At 45.3% G+C, this 19,937-nt stretch overlaps 1 pseudogene; it reads right to left on the bottom strand.

Moving 5' to 3' along the window:
- Nucleotides 1-2,716: 2,716 nt before the first annotated feature.
- LOC129032622 (PHD finger-like domain-containing protein 5A) lies at nucleotides 2,717-3,048 on the bottom strand (annotated as a pseudogene).
- Nucleotides 3,049-19,937: the final 16,889 nt, after the last annotated feature.

Raw genomic sequence — 19,937 nt, forward strand, 5'->3', positions numbered from 1 at the left:
GAGCACTTGAAGTAGGCATTTATTATCCCTATTTCACATGTAAGGAAAGGCTCTGAGCTCTGAGGCTCAGAGGTAGACATGTACATAAGATCACACAGTCAATAGTAAGTGGCCAACTCAGGACTGGAATGTGAATTATGCTAGACTATAAAGCTCTTCCAGGTCCCTCTAGCTTGGTACCTCTCCCTGCACCCCCTACTCTGTTACGTCCACACAAGTGAATAAGTAAACTTGACACTTGGGCTGCAGTCAAGAGTCTACTCTGCTCAAGGGGATGATCCCCTTCTTGCATCGCTGTTATGGACATTTATATTTCTAGCTCCTTTTGTTTCTTTTCCCATTTTTTCCTAATGTAGCTTTTCCAAGAAAATAGAATCTTCTTATAATAGATTGTCTTAGCCTGGTCTCCCTTGAAGCAGAGTCTGAGAAAAAAAAAAAAAAAAAAAAAAAAAAAAAAAAAGCTTAAATGTAGTAGTTAGTTAAGTTTGTTAGGGGATGTGGTACCAAAGAAGCAGGAGTGAAAGAGGGGACAGAAGGGGAAGGAGGGAAAGCCAGTGTAAGGATGCACAGGGGAAACTGGGTGCTGTATCCCACAGGACCTCCTAAGAAGGCTTGGGAAATACATCTCAGAACTGTTCACTTGTGGGAAACATTTATCCATTGGCTCCCATCCACAGCTGCCTTCCCTGCTCTGCTGACTTGCATGTGCATGACTGCCCAGCAGGAGGGTGCCCTGTACACCATGGCATCAGAGAAACACTAGGGCAGGAAGCAAGAGAATCAATCTCTCTCTCTCTCTCTCTTTCTCTCTCTCTCTCTCTCTCTCTCTCCCTTCCTCCCCACCCCCATGTGTGGACACAGTAAGAAGGTGGCTATCTGCAAGCCACGAAGAGAGCCCTCACTAGCAATTGAAAGAGCTGTCTCCCTGACCTTGGACTTCTCAGCCTCCAGACCTGTGAGAAATAAATGTCTGTTATTTAAGGCAAAAAAGAGAGAAATCAGTAACTGGAAAAAGACTAAGAGGGTTGGAAATGGAGCACAAGATGCGTTTTATGTGCAGGATGGGCCAGCATTTGTTGAGCATTTCAACGCCCAAGACATGCAGTGTGCTTTTTACACAGAACCTTGTTTCATCTCACAGTAACCTGTGACTTAGAGATTATCATCCCCCTTTTTTTTTTTTTTTTTTTTTTGGAGACAAGCTCTCACCCTTGTCATCCAGGCAGGAATACAATGGCAGTAATAGCTCCCTGCAGCCTCAAGCTCCTGGGCTCAAGCAATCCTCCCACCTCAGCCTCCTGAGCAGCTGGGATTGCAGGCACGAGCCACCACACTCAGCTAATTTTCATATATTTCTTTTTGGAGATGGGGTCTTGCTGTGTTGCTCAGGCTGGTCTCAAACTCCTGGGCTCAAGCAATCTGCCTACCTTGGCCTCCCATAGTGCTGGGATTATAGATATGAGCCACCCTGCCCAGCCTATCGTCCCCATTTTTAAGACAGGGAAAGAAACTGAGAGGAGCGGTCCCTTGCCAAGGCCTCTCAGCCAGGAAGTGGCAGAACTGGGAGGCAAAACCAGTCTGACTCAAGCCCTGATTCATAGTCATTATATCATTATATTAAACATTCCTCACAGGGGTCTACAGAAAGCATGTGTGATGGCTTACCAATACATACTAAATATTTCTCTCTGGCATGTATAGATTGTACATTCAAGACAGTGTAAATCAAATTAAAAACCCTTCCTTGGCCCTCCACAGCCTTCCAGATAAAATCCAGGCTCCCTAAGGGCCTCCCTGAGTACATGGACTGCAGTTGTTTATGGATTTTCTGCATGTCTGGAAGACAGAAAAAGCGTCTTGGCATCATGGTGTGGGGTGTGAGATTGACAGGATCTCCGAGAAGACAGTTGCTTCCAGAGCACTTCAGAAGCCAGTGATTTCTCAGTCCTCTGCTCTCCTCCCCTTCCCTATCTGTGGTCTCCAGTGTGATCACCTAGAAAAAGAGCTTTGGAACCATATAGACTGAGCTCAAATCCAGTTCTCTACCACTTCGCAGGAGTGGAGCCTCAAGCAAGGTACCCAGGCTCCTACAATCCCTAAACCGGGGATGATGACTCCCGCAGAGTGTATGTGAAGCTCCAGACACATGGACCATCTCCACCTGGCAGGAGTCATTATTTCACACAAATGACTCTCTCCATTGCTCTGAGACACCAAAACCAGTTGAAAACAGAATGACAGCCCCGCCCACATTTTTTTTTTTTTAATGTGAAAGATGAAAGGCCCTCATTTCTTGTTCTGATAGCTTCCTGCCACACACCGAAGTCTCCTCAAGGACACATCTTTCACTGCGTGCAGCTTCACAGTCAGCTCCTCAAGCAGAAGACTGAACCATGACTCCCTTTTAGAAGCTCTCCAGGTAGGGAGGATATATCCATATGCAGGACAGAAACTTGCTTTTCAAATTCAAGAAAAAACAGTAACTAATCTATCGATTCTTCTGTGATTCAGTCTGCCAGGGTGTTCTGTAAAGAATCCTTTTCCATTCCTATCACACATTTGTTGGAAAGGGGAGGGAGAGGTGGCAGGGTGCCAGTACACCGGGAGGCACTTCCGGCAATGCCCGGGGCTCCGCTCCCTTTCTGTTGATGGTAGTAGGCGTCATTTCTGGCAGCTGCTGCAGCTTGATGCAGGGAAGGAAGGGGCCACCCACCAATCACCTCTTCCTGATGCCATATTTTTGACGTTCATGGAAGAGGCCTGTCTCAGAGCTCCCTAAGATGACAATCTTTGGGCAGCCATCTCTATTCTTCTCCTGGCTGGTGCACTCCTTACAATAATAGGCATCAGAGACTCCCACGGCCTCCACAGATCTCACAGTGCCCCTGGTAAAAGCCATAGTTACACTCATCATATAAGCATACCAGGGTGAAGGGACAGACACAGCGGTCACAAATCACACACTTGCTGTCAATTTTCACACAATCTTCCGATGACAACACCAGCCTGCTTGCAGCAAAAGATCAAATCTAGATAACGTTCAGCCATAGCTCCCGCCCATGCTGCACTGCCCTCTTTTTAAAGCCAAGAACCCCACCTGGAGGCATCAAATCATGCTTTATGCATAAGTAGGAGCTACAACGCATTGGCCACATGCACCTCCCTTAGGGGGACTCAAATTTACTGAATCCTGCCTTTGTGCCCAACACTGTATTTAGAACCTTATATAAACATCTCCACTATTCCCCAAGAGGGTTCATCCTTTCCCCTTGTTTCTTCATTATCTATGTCTAACTTCCATCCTTCCTGCTTCAGTTGGACTTGCTGTTCATTTGAGAGGAAGCTGCTGACCACAGAATTCAGCAAAAGAATGGGAGTATGGAGGCTCAAAGTGTGGACCCTGGAGAAGCTGAATGAGAAGTAGCCCTGGATATGGTGTAGACTCCCACAAACCAGAGATCCTGGCCTCAGTGCCTCAGCTTTAGGAAGCTGCTCCCCGCCTTGCTCCTGGGCAGACAGGTACGGTATTGATTTCCCCATACCCCAGCATCCCCACCCCAGTTTCCCTCTCTTCCCCCATTGCCCGGTGCTTTGGCTGGCGTGCCCCTGACAACCAAGGAGGGCAAGTCCTTCTCCTGGTGGGTAGCTGGCTGGCTTCCTCCCAGCTCAGAGCCAAGCATGCCTCAGTTAGGTACTCCCTAGGATGGGAAGTCCTTCCAGGGGCCTTTCCTCAAAAGCCGGCCAGAAATGGGCTCCTTCAAGCCTAAAGTTGAGCCAATGGAGTGTGCAGGGTGGAGACGTGAAGGAATGCCACACCACCTTCTGGTGGCAACTCTGCCTGGCCCATGTTTTGCCGCTTTTCCTCTTTCCCTGTCAACCACACCAGGTGAGGCCTCTTTCCCAGCAAACCAAAGCTCCCTCTGGCGGCCCAGGAGGAGTCAAATCTTCTCCCCACCTGTGTACATTATTTTCTAGCTGTACCTAGTGGAGACACACTCTGTGTCCAGATGGCCTCACCCCAGCTGCCCTTTTGTCCCACTGATGAGCCAGGTGTTTAGCATTTTAAACAACTAGCACCCTGATTGACAGACTGACCGTTAAATTGACTTTCTGACTGATGGATCCTGATGGACCACTGTCTATCTGAAAAGTTAATCCTGAATAATTGACTGGCTGGTTGGCTGATTAAATATCTAAACACACAAATCACTTGATTGACCTAATGAATTTCTTTTTTTGTTGCTTTTTGTTTTTTTGTTTGTTTTTGAGGCGGAGTCTCGCACTGTCGCCCAGGCTGGAGTGCAGTGGCGCCATCTGCGCTCACCGCAAGCTCTGCCTCCCGGGTTCATGCCATTCTCCTGCCTCAGCCTCCTAAGTAGCTGGAACTACAGGCGCCCACCACCACGCCCGGCTAATATATATATATATATATAGTATTTTTAGTAGAGACGGGGTTTCACTGTGTTAGCCAGGCTTGTCTCAATCTCCTGACCTCATGATCCGCCCGCCTCGGCCTCCCAAAGTGCTGCGCGATTACAGGCATGAGCCAGCGTACCCGGCCACCTACTGGATTTCTTACTGATGTACTAACTGTAGGTAACTAAACATCTGACAAGCTTAAACTGACTACATAACTGACTCTTTAACCAGCTGAATGACTGACTGCCCAGTGGAGGACCAACAATAACTGATGTCTGGCTCCACAACTAAGGGTTACAGATGGATGGGAGAAGAGGCTGCCCCTTCCTCACACTCCAACTCCTATGGGGATTGAGACCCTATTCTTCTCCCCTCTTGAGCCACTTGAAGACTGCAGAAAGTGTGTGATGGTCAGAATATTGGTGATCTCCCCAAATTCACATATTGGAACCTAATACCCAATGTGATAGTATTAAGAGATGGGACCTTTGGGGAAGTGATTAATTCATGAAGGCTCTGCCTCAGGAATGGGCTTAGTGGCCTTATAAAAGGAGTTGGAGTTGAAGGGAGCTAACCTGGCCCTTCCACCATGTGAGGACACAGCTACAAGGCACCATTTTTTTTTTTTTTTTTTTTTTTGAGATGGAGTCTTGCTCTGTTGCCCAGGCTGGATTGGTGCAGTGGCTTGATCTCGGCTCACTACAAGCTCTGCCTCCTGGGTTCACGCCATTCTCCTGCCTCAGCCTCCCAAGTAGCTGGGACCACAGGCGCCTGCCACCATGCCCGGCCAATTTTTTTTTATTTTTAGTAGAGACAGGGTTTCACCGTGCTAGCCAGGATGGTCTCGATCTCCTGACCTTGTGATCTGCCCGCCTCGGCCTCCCAAAGTGCTGGGATTACAGGCGTGAGCCACCGCACCCAGCCCCAAGGCACCATCTTTGAAGCAGAGAGTAAGCCTTCACCAGTCCAGTCCTTGATCTTGGACTTCCTAGCTTCCAAAACTATAAACAATATATTTCTGTTACTTATAAATTACCTACTCTAAGGTATTTTGTTAGAGCAGCCTGAATGAGCTAAGACAGAGGGCAATCAGGAAACTGATGTTCTGATCTCCTTCTGGTGAGGTTCTTAACCAGGGCCCCACATATGGGTTTCAATTTTGCTTTCAAAACAGTGTGGATGTAAAGATGTGTGTTTATCCAGGAAGAGGGTTCACAACTTTCTTTGGATTCTCAACAGAATTCAGCACACACGAAATATTAATATGTTCAGAGCTACTACTCTGGGAATAAGATCCTCAGCAAACACATTTCAGATAAGCAAAGCCCTTGTCTGAATTGAAGCCCATTTCTATCTCCCTCCCATCAAGCCAGAGTGGCAGAAGATGACTAGGAAGAGTCAGAGGGCCTTAGAGGAGGTGGATGTAGCGGAGAGAAAGGATAAAGGCTGAGCTGTTTGAAGTTTCCAGAGAGGACTGGGGAAGTCAACCTGGGTCCTTCTTGTGTGGAGGTCACACTTTGCCCAAGATAGCAGAGGCCATTTAAATTGAGATGGATACATTTACCCTTTGTTTGATGCCAGGAGTATGTGATCATGAATTGTTATGTGGCTGTGTGTACTAAATACCGGTGTGTTCACAAGGGTAGGTATAACTGAGCTGTGTGCATAAGTGAACGAGTGGCCTTTGGGTTTAGTGTGAGCATCTGAATGGTTTGGTGAATGGACGTGCACGTGCATCCTTAACCATTTACCCATCAAGCCTCTCATTAAGTTAAGACAGGTTACGGAAAAGAATTCCACTACATGAGAGTATCTGCAGACAGGCCTACAGCCCACACCAGAAAACTGGGAATCCTCAACTCGCCCCGCTCCCTGATCCCTCATCATCCACTGAATCCATGCTGCCACTCCCACCATCAGCCCCCGTCACCTCTCCCTGGGCTACTGCTCAGCCTTCAATGGCCTCCCCCAAAACCCTTCTGAATGAACTGCAGCAACAGTGACGATGGTAAAATGACTTTTAGGTCACAGCGCGTCTCCCCTGAAGCAGACAACGGCTTTCCATTGTCGGAGGATACTGCCCATCTCCTCAGTCTGACACGAGGGCTCTTTCAAGGTCGACTCTGGGGTAGTGAGGTCCCCGGCTTTGGGCGCGTCTCCCCTCAGTAGGCTCGTATCCCACACCCTTCCCCCTTGGATGCCTCGTTCTCTGGGGCCCTTTGGCGCTGCCTCTGCGTCCCCATCATGGAAACCACCACCTGCTGCCTAACTGCCAGACGCAAAAGTGCCCGAGCCTGTCTGTCACGTTCCACCCCATAAACCTTCCCCACCCGATCAGAAGCCAGAGAGAACACAGGTCGAAGCAGGACCACGCAAGGACGCGCATGCCTCTTTCCCACGCCGCAGAGCTACAGAACCCGCAACAGGAAAACGGAAAGGCAGTGCACCGGGAGAACAGGTAGGGACTACGACTCCCAGAAGCCTCTTGATAAGGACTACATTTCCCAGAAAGCTCCGCGCGGTTCCCATCCCGGAACTGCCTCTGCTTTCGAAAGCGGAAGGCGGGCCCACCGGGCAGGGCACAGGGTTTCTGAAGGGATAGACCGGTGGGCGGTGTTGCCGGGTGTTTACCTCCAGGGGTCATTCGTGAGCCAGAGAAACCCGGACTTAGGAAGGAAGGGGCCTGGCCACAGCTCTTCCGCTGTTGGCTGTGCATTGCCCTGCTTCCCAGCTCATTCTCTGTCGTGAGCCGAGCAAGGAAGGTCAGACAGAACCAGGTCCACCACGTTTGTGTCTTTCCGCAAGGTCAGACTTTTACTGATGCTATTCCAGTCATAAAAGCCAGGAGCTACATGGAGTTCCCAAGGAGGCAGTTCCCCTAATACTACCCGCTCACTCCGTAGTCAGAGCCATAGGCACACAGGCTTCGGCCACTACACCAAGTCGGTATTGCAAAGCATACAAAATAGTATACTTAGTCAACATGTTAAATGTTGTAGATTAAATATTCCACATCAAGCAAGGTAACATTTAACATCAAGAGCAAAGGAGATAGATAGGAAAAGGGGTTAACAAACTAGTCCCAGGAGAGACAAGGTGTCCTGGCCTCAATGTCTTGCAAGGAAGAGTCTTTTATGTGGGCAAAGCCTTAGGCAGCAGATGCCGGGTGTTTATCACGGGCGACAGCAAGATAGGGTCTGTTAAGACGGCCATTTAGAGCTAGACAAGTCCTGCTCTTTTTATGGCCACGGGGGTCTTCTGGTGACGACTGATAGTGAAGGAGTGTGCCTGTTTATGCCCGTATTTGGTTGGGTACACTCTTTTTTGGTTAGGCGAACATCGGGACTCTGTTGGCATGATGCTTTTGAAACGTAAAGTGGAGTCTTTTGCTAAGATGGAGTTACTTATGTCAAGGGTGTTCTATACACTCCCTCTGCCTGCTCTGGCTTTGCCTGTGGCCAGTACTTGCTCTCTGCCCACCTCTTGGTGTCTCTAGGGGGTAGAGGCTGGTGGCTAGATGGTCTGTCCCTTGCCCTTATCTCCAATCCTGCATTGCTTATCTGCCACTTGGAGGCAGTGACCATCTTGACTCTAAGAGCCAAACCCACAGAGTCCTACATGTGAATTCCACAGCTCTTCTACTTCTAGCTGTGGCTATCGGAGGAGGGGCTTCAGGCGGTGGAGACAGGCGTGGACAGTAGCTGGGGGGTGGCGGGGAGATCTGTGGCTCCTGATCTGCCACCTCTGTTCCCAAGAAGATAATTTTCCTGTGGCCTGGGCTCATCCAGCTCCTATTCTCAAGTGCCTGAGTTCTGTAGGTGGCCGGCCTTCTTCCTCACTTCCTCCACTCCCAGCCTTATCCCTCAGACCCTAGCAATGGGCCCCATGGCATATTTTCACCTTTCCCCTTTAGAGCCACTTAGAGGACCTGTCGAGAAATGAACGTAACTGGATGGGCTAAAACAAGGATGAGGCAGAAGCAACTTTCCGTAAGACATGTCCACCAGTGTGCCATGTCAGTCTACTATAACCATGGCAACACCTGGGAGTTCCTGCCTCTTTCCATGGCAATGACCCAATGACGCAGAAGTTACTCCCCTTTTCCTAGAAAATTCTGCATAAACCAACCCTTAATCTGCATGCAGTTAAAAATAGGTATAAATATGACCGTAGAACTGCCCTGAGCAGCTACTCTCTGCCTATGGGGTAGTCCTGCTCTGCAGGATCAGTCATGGAGCTGTAACACTGCCACTTCAATCAAGCTGTTTTCAGCTACCCTGCCACCAGCTAGCCCTTGAATTCTTTCCTGGGCAAAGCCAAGGAAAAAGCCACATCTTGTGGCTCTCCTGTCCTGCATCACAACCGCTCCTAGGGAGCTACAACCACTGGTAACTCAGTGTCTTCTGACAGACAGTTGCATGAAGTACAGGCTTCCCAGAGGTGCCTGTCCCTTCTCCCATGTTGCTCCATGTTACCACATTTCCTACCTGGGTAGACCTGTGGAGGTCCCTGAGATCCTTTTAGGGAATCTGCAAGGTCAAAACTGTTTTCACAGTAATACTAAGTTTTATTTGCATTTTTCACTGTAGTGACATTTACGTTTAAAATCGTAGGTAAAACTGCTGGAACCTTGGTGTGATTCAAGGCAGTGGCACCAAACTATATTGGCAGTTACTGTATTTTTCACCAGTATACTTGTAGGGGAAGGGGATGGGAAAGCCAGTTCCACTTAATGTCCTTAATGAAGCTGTAAAGAGTATTCATTTTACTCCATTTTGAGCCTTGATTACATGGCATTTAAATATTTTGTGTGCATGGGAATATTTGTGTACAAATGGGAAGTGTGCATAAAGCAAGTCTGCTACACACCAAGGTATTATGTCCTGAGGAAAAGCAGTTCTGTGCTTGAGTCTGTAGCTGAACTAGACCTTTTTTTCTGGAAAACACCTCTTTTTTTTTTTCATTGTATCTTTGCAAACTTTTATTTATTTATTTATTTTACTTTAAGTTCCAGGATACATGTACAGAATGTGCAGGTTTGTTACATAGGTATACATGTGCCATGGTGGTTTGCTGCACCTATCAACCCGTCATCTAGGTTTTAAGACCCGCATACATAGGTATTTGTCCTAATGCTCTCCCTTCCCTTGTCCCCACCGCCGACAGGCTCCAGTGTGTGTCGTTCCCTTCCCTGTGTCCATGTGTTTTCATCGTTCAACTCCCACTTATGAATGAGAACATGCAGTGTTTGGTTTTCTGTTCCTGTGTTAGTTTGCTAAGAATGATGGCTTCCAGCTTCATCCATGTCCCTGCAAAGGACATGATCTCATTCTTTTTGATGGCTGCATAGTATTCCATGGTGTATATGTGCCACATTTTCTTTATCCAGTCTATCATTGATGGCCATTTGGGTTGGTTCCAAGTATTTGCTGTTGTGAATAGTGCTGCAATAAACATACGTGGAAAACACCTCTTTTACTTGATAACTGATAGTATGATTACTTGGACCTGGGTATTTAATAGACATTTTCTTAAAAAAGCAAAGTAAGCTAATCACTTCAAAGGAAACAACTGACATTATTTGATGCCAATGAGAAAATTTGAGTTTTCAAGAAAAAGGTTAGAATTTTGAAAAACATATCCAGGCTGGGCACGGTGGCTCATGCCTGTAATCCCAGCATTTTGGGAGCCAAGGAGGACAGATTGCTTGAGGCCAGGAGTTCCAGACCAGCCTGGGCAACGTGGCAAAACCCTGTCTCTACAAAAAAATTAGCTGAGCACAGTGGTGTGTGCCTATGGTCACAGCTGAGCTGAGGCAGAAGGATCACTTGAGCCTGGCAGGTCAAGGCTGCAGTGAGCCATGTTTGTGCCACTGAACTTCAGCCTGGGTGACAGAGTGAGACCCTATCTCAAAAAAGAAAGAAAAAGAAAACATATCTGCCATCACAAGCTTAACAACATCCCAATACTTAAAAAGTTTTTCTGATGAGCTTGGTGATGGTATTAACAAACGTGATTTTAAAAAATATTGAATAATGAAATGTGCCAACATTTGGAAGATCTGCATAACTCCATGTATTAGATATCTATTGTTACATAACAAATTATCCCAAAACATAGTGACTTAAAACAACAAACATCTATTATCATACAGTTTCTGTGGGTCAAGAATTTGACCAGGTGGTTCTGACTTCAGGTTTCTCCTGAAGTTGCAGTCAAGGTATCTGCCGGCTGTTGTCATCTAAAGGATTAATTGGAGATGGAGGATCTGCTTTCAAGATGCCTTACATACATGGCTGTCAGCAGGAGGCCTCGTTTCCTTGTTGATTGTTGGCAGGAGGCCTCAGTTCCTCACCACATGGACCTCTCCACAGGGCTTTCAGTATCTTCATAACATCACAGCTAGCTTCCCCCAGAGCAAGTGATCTGAGAGAGAGAGAGCAAAATGGAACCCTTGGTGTCTTTTATAATCTACCCTTAGAAGTCATGCTTTGTCACATTCTATTTATTAGAAGTGTCACCAGAAAGGGTTTCTGATCCAGACCCCAAGAGAGGGTTCTTGGATCTCATGCAAGGAAGAATTTGGGGCGAGTCTACAAAGTGAAAGGAAGTTTATTAAGAAAGTGAAGGAATAGGCCAGGTGCAGTGGCTCATGCCTGTAAACCCAGCACTTATGGAGGCAGTCAGGTGGATCACTTGAGGTCAGGAGTTCGAGACCAGCCTGGCCAACATGGCGAAACCTCGTCTCTACTGAATATACAAAACTTAGCTGGGCATGGTGGCACACATCTAGAATCCCAGCTACTTGGGAGGCTGAAGCATGAGAATTGCATGAACCCAGGAGGCAGAGGTTGCAGTGAGCCAAGATGGCACCACTGCACTCCAGCCTGGGCAACAGAGGGAGACTTCATCTCAAAAAAAAAAAAAAAAAAAAAAAAAGAAAAAGAAAAAAGTGAAGGAATAATGTCTACTCCATAGGCAGTATTAAGTAAAGGAATAAAAGAATGGCTACTCCCTTGGGGTTGCTCGTTTTTATAATTATTTCCTGATTATATGCTAAACAAGAGGTGAATTATTCTTGCCTCCCCGTTTTAGACCATATAGGGCAACTTCCTGACGTTGCCATGGCAAAACTGTCACAGCACTGGTGGGAGTGTAGCAGAGAGGATGACCAGAGGTCACTCTCATTGCCATTTTTGTTTTGGTGGGTTGTAGCCAGCTTCTTTACTGCAACCTGTTTTATCAGCAAGGTCTTTACTACCTGTATCTTGTGCTGACCTCCTGTCTCATCCCATGATTTAGAATGCCTAACTTCCTGGGAATGCAGCCAGCAGATCTCAAGCCTTATTTTACCCGGCCCCTATTTAAAATGGAGTTGTTCTGGTTCAAATGCCTCTGACGGAAGCAACCCACTATGCACAGCCAACAATCAAAGACAGGAGAATTAATCTCTACCTCTTTTTTTTTTTTTTTTTGAGATGGAGTCTTGCTCTGTCACCCAGGCTGGAGTGCAGTTGCATGATCTCAGCTCACTGCAGCCTCTGCCTCCCAAGTTCAAGGAATTCCCAGGCCTCACCCTCTTGAGTAGCTGGGATTACAGGCGCCCACCACCACACCGGGCTAATTTTTTGTATTATTAGTAGAGATAGGGTTTCACCATGTTGGCCAGGCTGGTCTCGAACTTCTGACCTCGAGATCCACCACCTCAGCCTCCCAAAATGCTGGGATTACAGGCCTGAGCCACTGCGCCCGGCCTAAGCTCCGCCTCTTAAAGTGAGGAGTATCAAAGAATATGTGGACATATTTTAATAACACTACACTTAATGAACCAGTATTTATTCATGATGGTACAAAACCATGATGAATGGGTAAGAAAAAAAAAAATCTCTTCCAATTGCAAGACAGTCCAATGGATTTTTAATGTAATAATAACTCAAGAAGTTGATGGATGTAGTTCTAGATTCCACTTTGCTTCTAAACATTAACAAGCTATATATTTGTTGAGTTTTGGTATAGTATCCAAGAATAATATTCACAATTGCCTGAAAAGCTGTTAAAATAATCTCCCCATTTCCAACTACCTATCTCTGGTAGGCCAGATTTTCTGCATATACTTTTAACTAAAGCATCAGACTAGACAGGAACATGGAAGCTGAGAACCCAGCTGTCATTTATTAAGCCAGACAATTAAAGAGATTTGCCAAAGAAAAATTTGATATATTGGGCCTGAATGTGCATTGTTTGGCTTTAAAAAATTTTATGCACATTTCACAGCTTCCTGAGTCTGTCTCTGCAACATATTTGTGACTTTTTCTTTTTCAACAGATGAGGTCTTGCTCTGTCACCCAGGCGGTGGGGCAGTGGCACAATCATAGCTCACTACAGCCTTGAACTCCTGGGTTCAAGCAATCCTCTTGCCCCGCCTATTGAGTAGCTGGGATTACAGGTGCATGCCACCATGCCTGGTTAATTCTTTCTATTTTTGAGAGATGGGATCTCACTACATTGCCCAAGTTGGTCTCAAACTCTGGTCCCAAGTTGCTGGAATTACAGGCTTAAACCACCACACCTGTTTTGTAACCCGAGAGCCTCCAGACCTCTAGCCACATATGAGATCGCAATGGAATCTGGCGTAGTCTCTCTTTCCCCTAGGGTCAGGCAAGATATCATCATTTGTCATACATACATATACAGCGTCTACCAGATTCTCTCACAAAAAGCCCTCATGAATAGATATATACTGGGGTGGCTGCCGTACCCTGAATCCGCTTTAGACCACTTTAGAAATTCATCTGAGCACCTTCTAAATGGAAGTCCACAAGAGGGATAAAGGCGGCCTCACTACACCGTGGTTGAGTGAGTGGACCTGCTCCCAGTATGATCACCATATGTGGTTCCAGGGTCCCTCCCTCTCACCAAAGGGCCTTTGGGCTAGGAAAGCAAATTTCTCTTAATGTAACTCTTAGAAATTCATAAATCAAAGACAAGTTTCCTTCTCTTAATGTAACTCTTAGAAATCCATAAACCTGTTACCAGTTGAACATCCTAATCCCAAAATCTGAAACCCAAAATGCTCCAAAATTTGAAACTTTTTGAGTGCCCATATGATGCTCAAAGAAAATGCTCACTGGACATTTTGGATTTTGGATTTTCAGATTAAGGATGCTGAACTGGTAAGTATAATGCAAATATTCAGAAATCTGAAAAAGTCCAAAATACTCCTGGTCCCAAGCATTTTGGATAAGTGATACACAAGCTATAATAAAATTATTTTTATTTTTATTTTTTATAAACAGGGTCTCGCTCTGTCACCTAGGCTGGAATGCAGTGGTGTAATCAGAGCTCACTGTAGCCTCAACCTTCTAGGCTCAAGTGATCATCCCGCCTCAGCCTTCTGAGTGTCTGGGCATACAGGAGAGTGCCACCACACCCAGCTCCTGTGATGATATTAGAGAATTAAATAATTCAGTTAACAAGATTAGTAGATACTTGAGCAAAATACAGGAGAATGCCACCACACCCAGCTCCTGTGATGATATTAGAGAATTAAATAATTCAGTTAACAAGATTAGTAGATACTTGAGCAAAATTTGGGCTTTGCCAACATGGAAGACAGGGCATGACTATTAGGTAGGCACAAAAAAAATGCCTGCTACAATTCCCTGTATATATTTAAATTATTTCCACAATAAAATATATTGCCTACATGATTAAAGAAGGAAAGAAATAAAGGTAATGAATATGAGGGGAAAATGGAAATATAAAACTAAGAAGTGATGTCATATTTTGAGGTATTTGAGAAGACATGCTGGTAAAATAAACAGACTAATTTGCTAAAAGCCAATTCAATGATTGACCAGTTCATCTCATTTACTTGCTCCTTTTACTTATTTACAAGGTTTTTGGCAATTCATACTGGATGGTATTCTTTTAACAGTTTTTGAACATTTCTGCAAAATATTTGTTGGCCAGTATTCCTTTATATCTGTATAACAGCATTTTAAGGAATATTCAATCTGTCTCAGCCCAGTTAGTTAGAAAACAAGGTATATGTAGGAGAAAAATATTCACAAGATAAATAAAAAATAAATCAGTAAGAAAAAGGCAACCCAATTGAAAAATGGAAAAAGAATATTAACAGGCTGTATTAATCTATTTTCACACTGCTGATAAAGACATACCCAAGACTGGACAATTTACAAAAGAAAGAGGCTTAATGGACTTATAGTTCCACATGGCTGGGGAGGCCTCACAATCATGGCTGAAGACAAGGAGGAGCAAGTCACGTCTTTCATGGATGGCAGCAGGCAAAGAGAGCTTGTGCGGGGAAACTCGCCTTATAATACCATCAGATCTCATGAGTCTTATTCACTATCAAAAGAACAGCATGAGAAAGACCTGCCCCCATGATTCTATTACCTCCCACCAGGTCCCTCCCACAACATATGGGAATTCAAGATGAGATTTGGGTGGGGACACAGAGCCAAACCATATCATTCCACCCCTGGCTCCTCCCAAATCTCATGTCTTTATATTTCAAAACCAATCATCACTTCCGAACAGTCCCCCAAAGTCTTAACCCATTTCAGCATTAACTCAAAAGTTCACAGTCCAAAATCTCATCTGAGACAAGGCAAGTCCCTTCTACCTATGAGCCTGTAAAATCAAAAGCAAGTTAGTTACTTCCTAGATACAGTGGGAGTATAGGCATTGGGTAAATACAGCTGTTCCAAATGGGAGAAGTTGGCCAAAACAAAGGGGCTACAGGCCCCATGCAAGTCTGAAATCTAGCAGAGCGGTAAAATCTTAAAGCTCTAAAATGATCTCCTTTGACTCTATGTCTCACATCTGGGTCATGCTGATGCAAAAGGTGGGATCCCATGGTCTTGAACAGCTCTGCCCCAGTGGCTTTGCAGGGTATAGCCTCCTTCCTGGCTGCTTTCACAGGCTGGCGTTGAGTGTCTGCAGCTTTTCCAGGTGCACAGTGCAAGCTGTTGGTCTATCCACTATTCTAGGGTTTGGAAGATGGTGGTCCTCTTCTTACAGCTCCACTAGGCAGTGCTGCATTAAGGACTCTGTGTGGGGGCTCCTACCCCACACTTCCCTTCTGCACTGTCCTAGCACAGGTACTCCATGAGGGCACTGCCCCCGCAGCGAATTTCTTCCTGGACATCTAGGTGTTTCCGTACATCCTCTGAAATCTAGGCAGAGGTTCCCAAACCCCCAATTCTTGACTTCTGTGCACTCACAGGCTCAACACCGTGTGGAAACTGCCAAGGCTTGGGGCTTGCACCCTCTGAAGCCACAGCCCAAGCTCTACATTGGCCCCTTTCAGCCACAGCTGGAGTGGCTGGGACATGGGGCACCAAGTCCCTAGGCTGCACACAGCACAGGGACTCTGGGCCCAGCCCATGAAACCACTTTTTCCTCCTAGGCCTCCAGACCTGTGATGGGAGGGGCTGCCATGAAGACCTCTGACATGCCCTGGAGACATTTTCCCCATTGTCTTGCAGATTAACATTTGGCTCCTCATTATGTACATTTCTGAAGCTGGCTTCAATTTCTCCTCAGAAAATGGGATTTTCTTTTCTAACGCATTGTCAGACTGCAAATTTTCCAAACTTTTGTGCACCACTTCCCTTATAAAATTGAATGGCTTTAACAATGCCCAAGTCACCTCTTGAATGCTTTGCTGCTTAGAAATTTCTTCCACCAGACACTCTAAATCATCTCTCTCCATTTCAAAGTTCCACAAATCTCTAGGATAGGGGCAAAATGCTGCCAGTCTCTTCACTAAAACATAAGAGTCACCTTTGCTCTAGTTCCCAACAAGTTCCTCATCTCCATCTGAGACCACCTCAGCCTGGATTTCATTGTCCATATCATTATCAGCATTTTGGTCAAAGCCATTCAACAAGTCTCTAGGAGGTTCCAAACTTTCCCACATTTTTCTCTCTTCTTCCAAGCCCTCCAAACTGTTCCAATCTCTGTATGTTACCCAGTTCCAAAGTCACTTCCACATTTTCAGGTATCTTTTCAGCAATGCCCCCACTCTACTGGTACCAATTTACTGTATTAGTTCATTTTCACACTGCTGATAAAGACATAGCCAAGACTGGGCAATTTACAAAAGAAAGAGGCTTAGTGGACTTACAGTCCCACATGGCTGGGGAGGCCTCACAATCATGGCTAAAGGCAAGGAGGAACAAGTCACATCTTACATGAATGGCAGCAGGCAAAGAGAGAGCTTGTGCGGGGAAACTCCCCTTATAATATCATCAGATCTCATGAGACTTTTTTCACTATCATGAGAACAGCATGGAAAGACCTGCCACCATAATTCTATTACTCCCACCAGGTCTTTTCCACAGCACATGGGAATTCAAGATGAGATTTGGGTAGGGACACAGCCAAACCATATCACAGGTAATTACAGAGTAAGAAACACAATTGGACAACCAACATATGACAGCATTTTCAACATTACTAGTATTCAAAAAAATACTAAATAAAGTAGCAGTAAGATGTTTATTTTCACAAAGCATATTATCAGATAGTTAAAGAGTAATAGGGTTATTGAAGGTATTTCTGAGATCAAGTCTTTTCATTGAGTTTAATGTTGATGTGCATGTAAATTGGTACAGCATTTGTGGTAGGCAATTTGGCCCCCTTATCAACATTAAAATGCATGTGTACACTTTGAGGTAGTGGGGAGCTGGGGAAGAGTGGGAGGGGCTAGGGGAATGGACACAATGGGAGGTACTAAAGGACTAGAATATAAATTGGGGGATGTGTGGGGCCAGGAGGGATTTGGAAGAACTAGGATTGATTGGAGGAGGGGGAGAGGAGATAAAAGGCACTTAGAGGGACTGGTGGAAAAAAAAAATGAGAGGGATTGGAAACAACTGAAGAAACTTAGAGGGACAGGAAGAGAAGGGGTGGGACTGGCAGGGACTACACATGTAAAATGGAAACAACTGGCATTCAGCAAATTGACCTACAGCCACTGGCAAATGGGACCTGTTCACAATGACCAGGGTCCCTCGGGAGAATGAGGTTTGTTAGCAAACAGGAAACATTGATTTTCAGGGTGGTACTAACTGTGCTTTGCAGAGTTCTTTTACTTCCTGTCATCTTGGCTCTATTATTACGTTGTATTTTGCTTCTACAAAGCAGCCTGAGCTCTTTGAAGACTCCTTAGTATGAAGCCTCTGATGGCCAATGGTCTGCATCTTTCCCATGTGCTCCTGAGGTACAAAATGAACATTTCAGCTGCTTTTAATAGAAACTCACTGTGTCACTCATAAAACTCAGGAAGCTGTCCCAAATCCTGGGAGGACATGAAAAGAGGCTCACTCTGCAGTCAAGTGCAGGTATGCCTAAGGTGTGCAGGTCCCAAGACTCTCCCACTTCTCTCTTAGTTTGGAGTGGACATTCTTTTAAGAAGTGGAGGACCCTGTGGTCACTGGCTTCCTTAGTGGTGAATCATAGGGCAATCAGAGAACAGGAATCTGCAAAGGGGCACTGTCGTGTGCTGAATTGTATCTCCTCAACATTTATAGATTGAAGCCCTAGCCTCCAGTATCTCAGGATGTGACAGTATTTGGAGGTGGGGCTTTTAAAGAGGTGGTTAAGTTAAAATGAAGCCATTAGAGTGGTCCTTAATCCAATATGACTGGTCTCCTTATAAGAAGGAACTTGTACACAGAAGAGATACACTAGGGACATGGAGGCACAGAGAAAAGCCCATGTGAAGAGGCAGCAAAAGAGTGGCCATGTGCAAGCCAAGAGAGGCCTCAGAGAAAGCCAGCCCTGCCAACACTTTGATCTTGAACTTTCGGCTTCCAGACTGTGAGAAAATAAATTTTTATTGTTTAAGCCACCCAGTCTACGGTGTTTTGTTATGACACCCCTACCAGAGGCTCGAAAGCCTAAAGGCTTAGGGTCCTGGGAAAATAAAAGTTAATTCAAGTCCTCCAGTTAACTGTTATTAGGAACTATTTGAAAATACCTTCTTTAAGTATAGAAGAGGCCCCTGCTACACTCCCATACGCATTTTTACTTTTTGTTTAGGAAGTGTGGAGCTTGCTGTTACACTGCCCTAAAAGTTCCTGGGTTGAGCCAGTTGCCAATAGTAAGTTGGTAAAGAAAAATAGGGATGTCTGGCCAATTAGGCTGGGTCTTTCAGTTATCATATCTTCTACCCCTGCTAAAGGATTAGTCTTGGGCTTTGAAGATTCAAAAAAAATTTCAGTTCAGGCCTAAGTAAGTAATTTACACACTAGTTCTAAGTAATTAATTGGAATTCACTGGTTAACAATGAGAACTATATTTTTCAAGAATACTGAACTGTTCATGGTAGACTAGTCCTAAAAAATCTTTTCCCATTAGGAAGAGCTAAGTGAAGACAAAAAAAAAAGTTTACCTTGGAAGGATCCTTGTGACCCTTGTCCAACTGAAAGATCACTTCCTCAGGAATGCTTTCTCTCAGCTTCCTGGGGAGCATTAGCTTGCCTTTGCTCTGAGATCCCAAGGAAACTTCTGTCAGAAACCTCAACCCACAGTTTTTTAATTAGTCGAGTATAAGCCTGCATTTCCCATTAGACTGTGAGCTCAAAGAGGAAAGGGATTGTGTCTTACCTATCAAGTTATATTAATAGTATCTAGATTTAAAAAGGAGGCTGAGAACAGTGGCCCACCCCTGTAATCCCAGCACTTTGGGAGGCTGAGATGGGCAGATCACTTGAGGTCAGGAGTTTAAGACCAGCCTGGCCAACATGGTGAAACCCCATCACAGCTAAAATATAAAAATTAGCTAGGCATGGTGGTGTGTGCCTGTAGTCCCAGCTACCCGAGAGGCTGAGGCAGGAGAATCACTTAAACCTGGGAGGCGAGGTTACAGTGAGCCAACATGGCACCACTGCACTCCAGCCTGGCCAACAGAGTGAGACTCCATCTCAAAAAAATTAAATAATAAAATAAAATAAACAGGAGAATGAATGAATGAATGAAATTATGATAGTACATGTCTGTAGGACATGGCTTCCAAATGGACAAGAAGATCAGTCAATCATCCATCCATCCATCCCACCAGTGCTGATGACACGGTGATAAATCCTTATTCCCTAGCTTTTCCAGACTCTTCAAGGACAATCACTCTTCTACAGGTAGTTATTTGTCCTGTACCCTTCTGTTTTGTCTGAATTAACAAATAGTCTTTTCCCTGATTTTATTCGCAAAGAGGCCCCTTACTCTCACCACAAAACTATCTGCAAGTCACAATACAGCATGAAAAATTTCTGGGAGAGTCTTCTAGAAGAAATGTGTTCTCCATAAACTATGATGCCTGTGATCTACACTCCCTGATCTGGCCTCCAGGTGTTTAACCCATCTCAGTTTTGGGTTTGCTCACCTCTGTCCACTGACTGCACTTCCTACGTATTCTGAATGGACTGTTACACCCCCAACTCCAATTCTTCAGGTTAGAGATTTGAGTGGGGTCATGAAGATTGATGGAT

This window comes from Pongo pygmaeus, chromosome 2 (genome assembly GCF_028885625.2).
Source record: "Pongo pygmaeus isolate AG05252 chromosome 2, NHGRI_mPonPyg2-v2.0_pri, whole genome shotgun sequence".
NCBI classification, from domain to species: domain Eukaryota; kingdom Metazoa; phylum Chordata; class Mammalia; order Primates; family Hominidae; genus Pongo; species Pongo pygmaeus.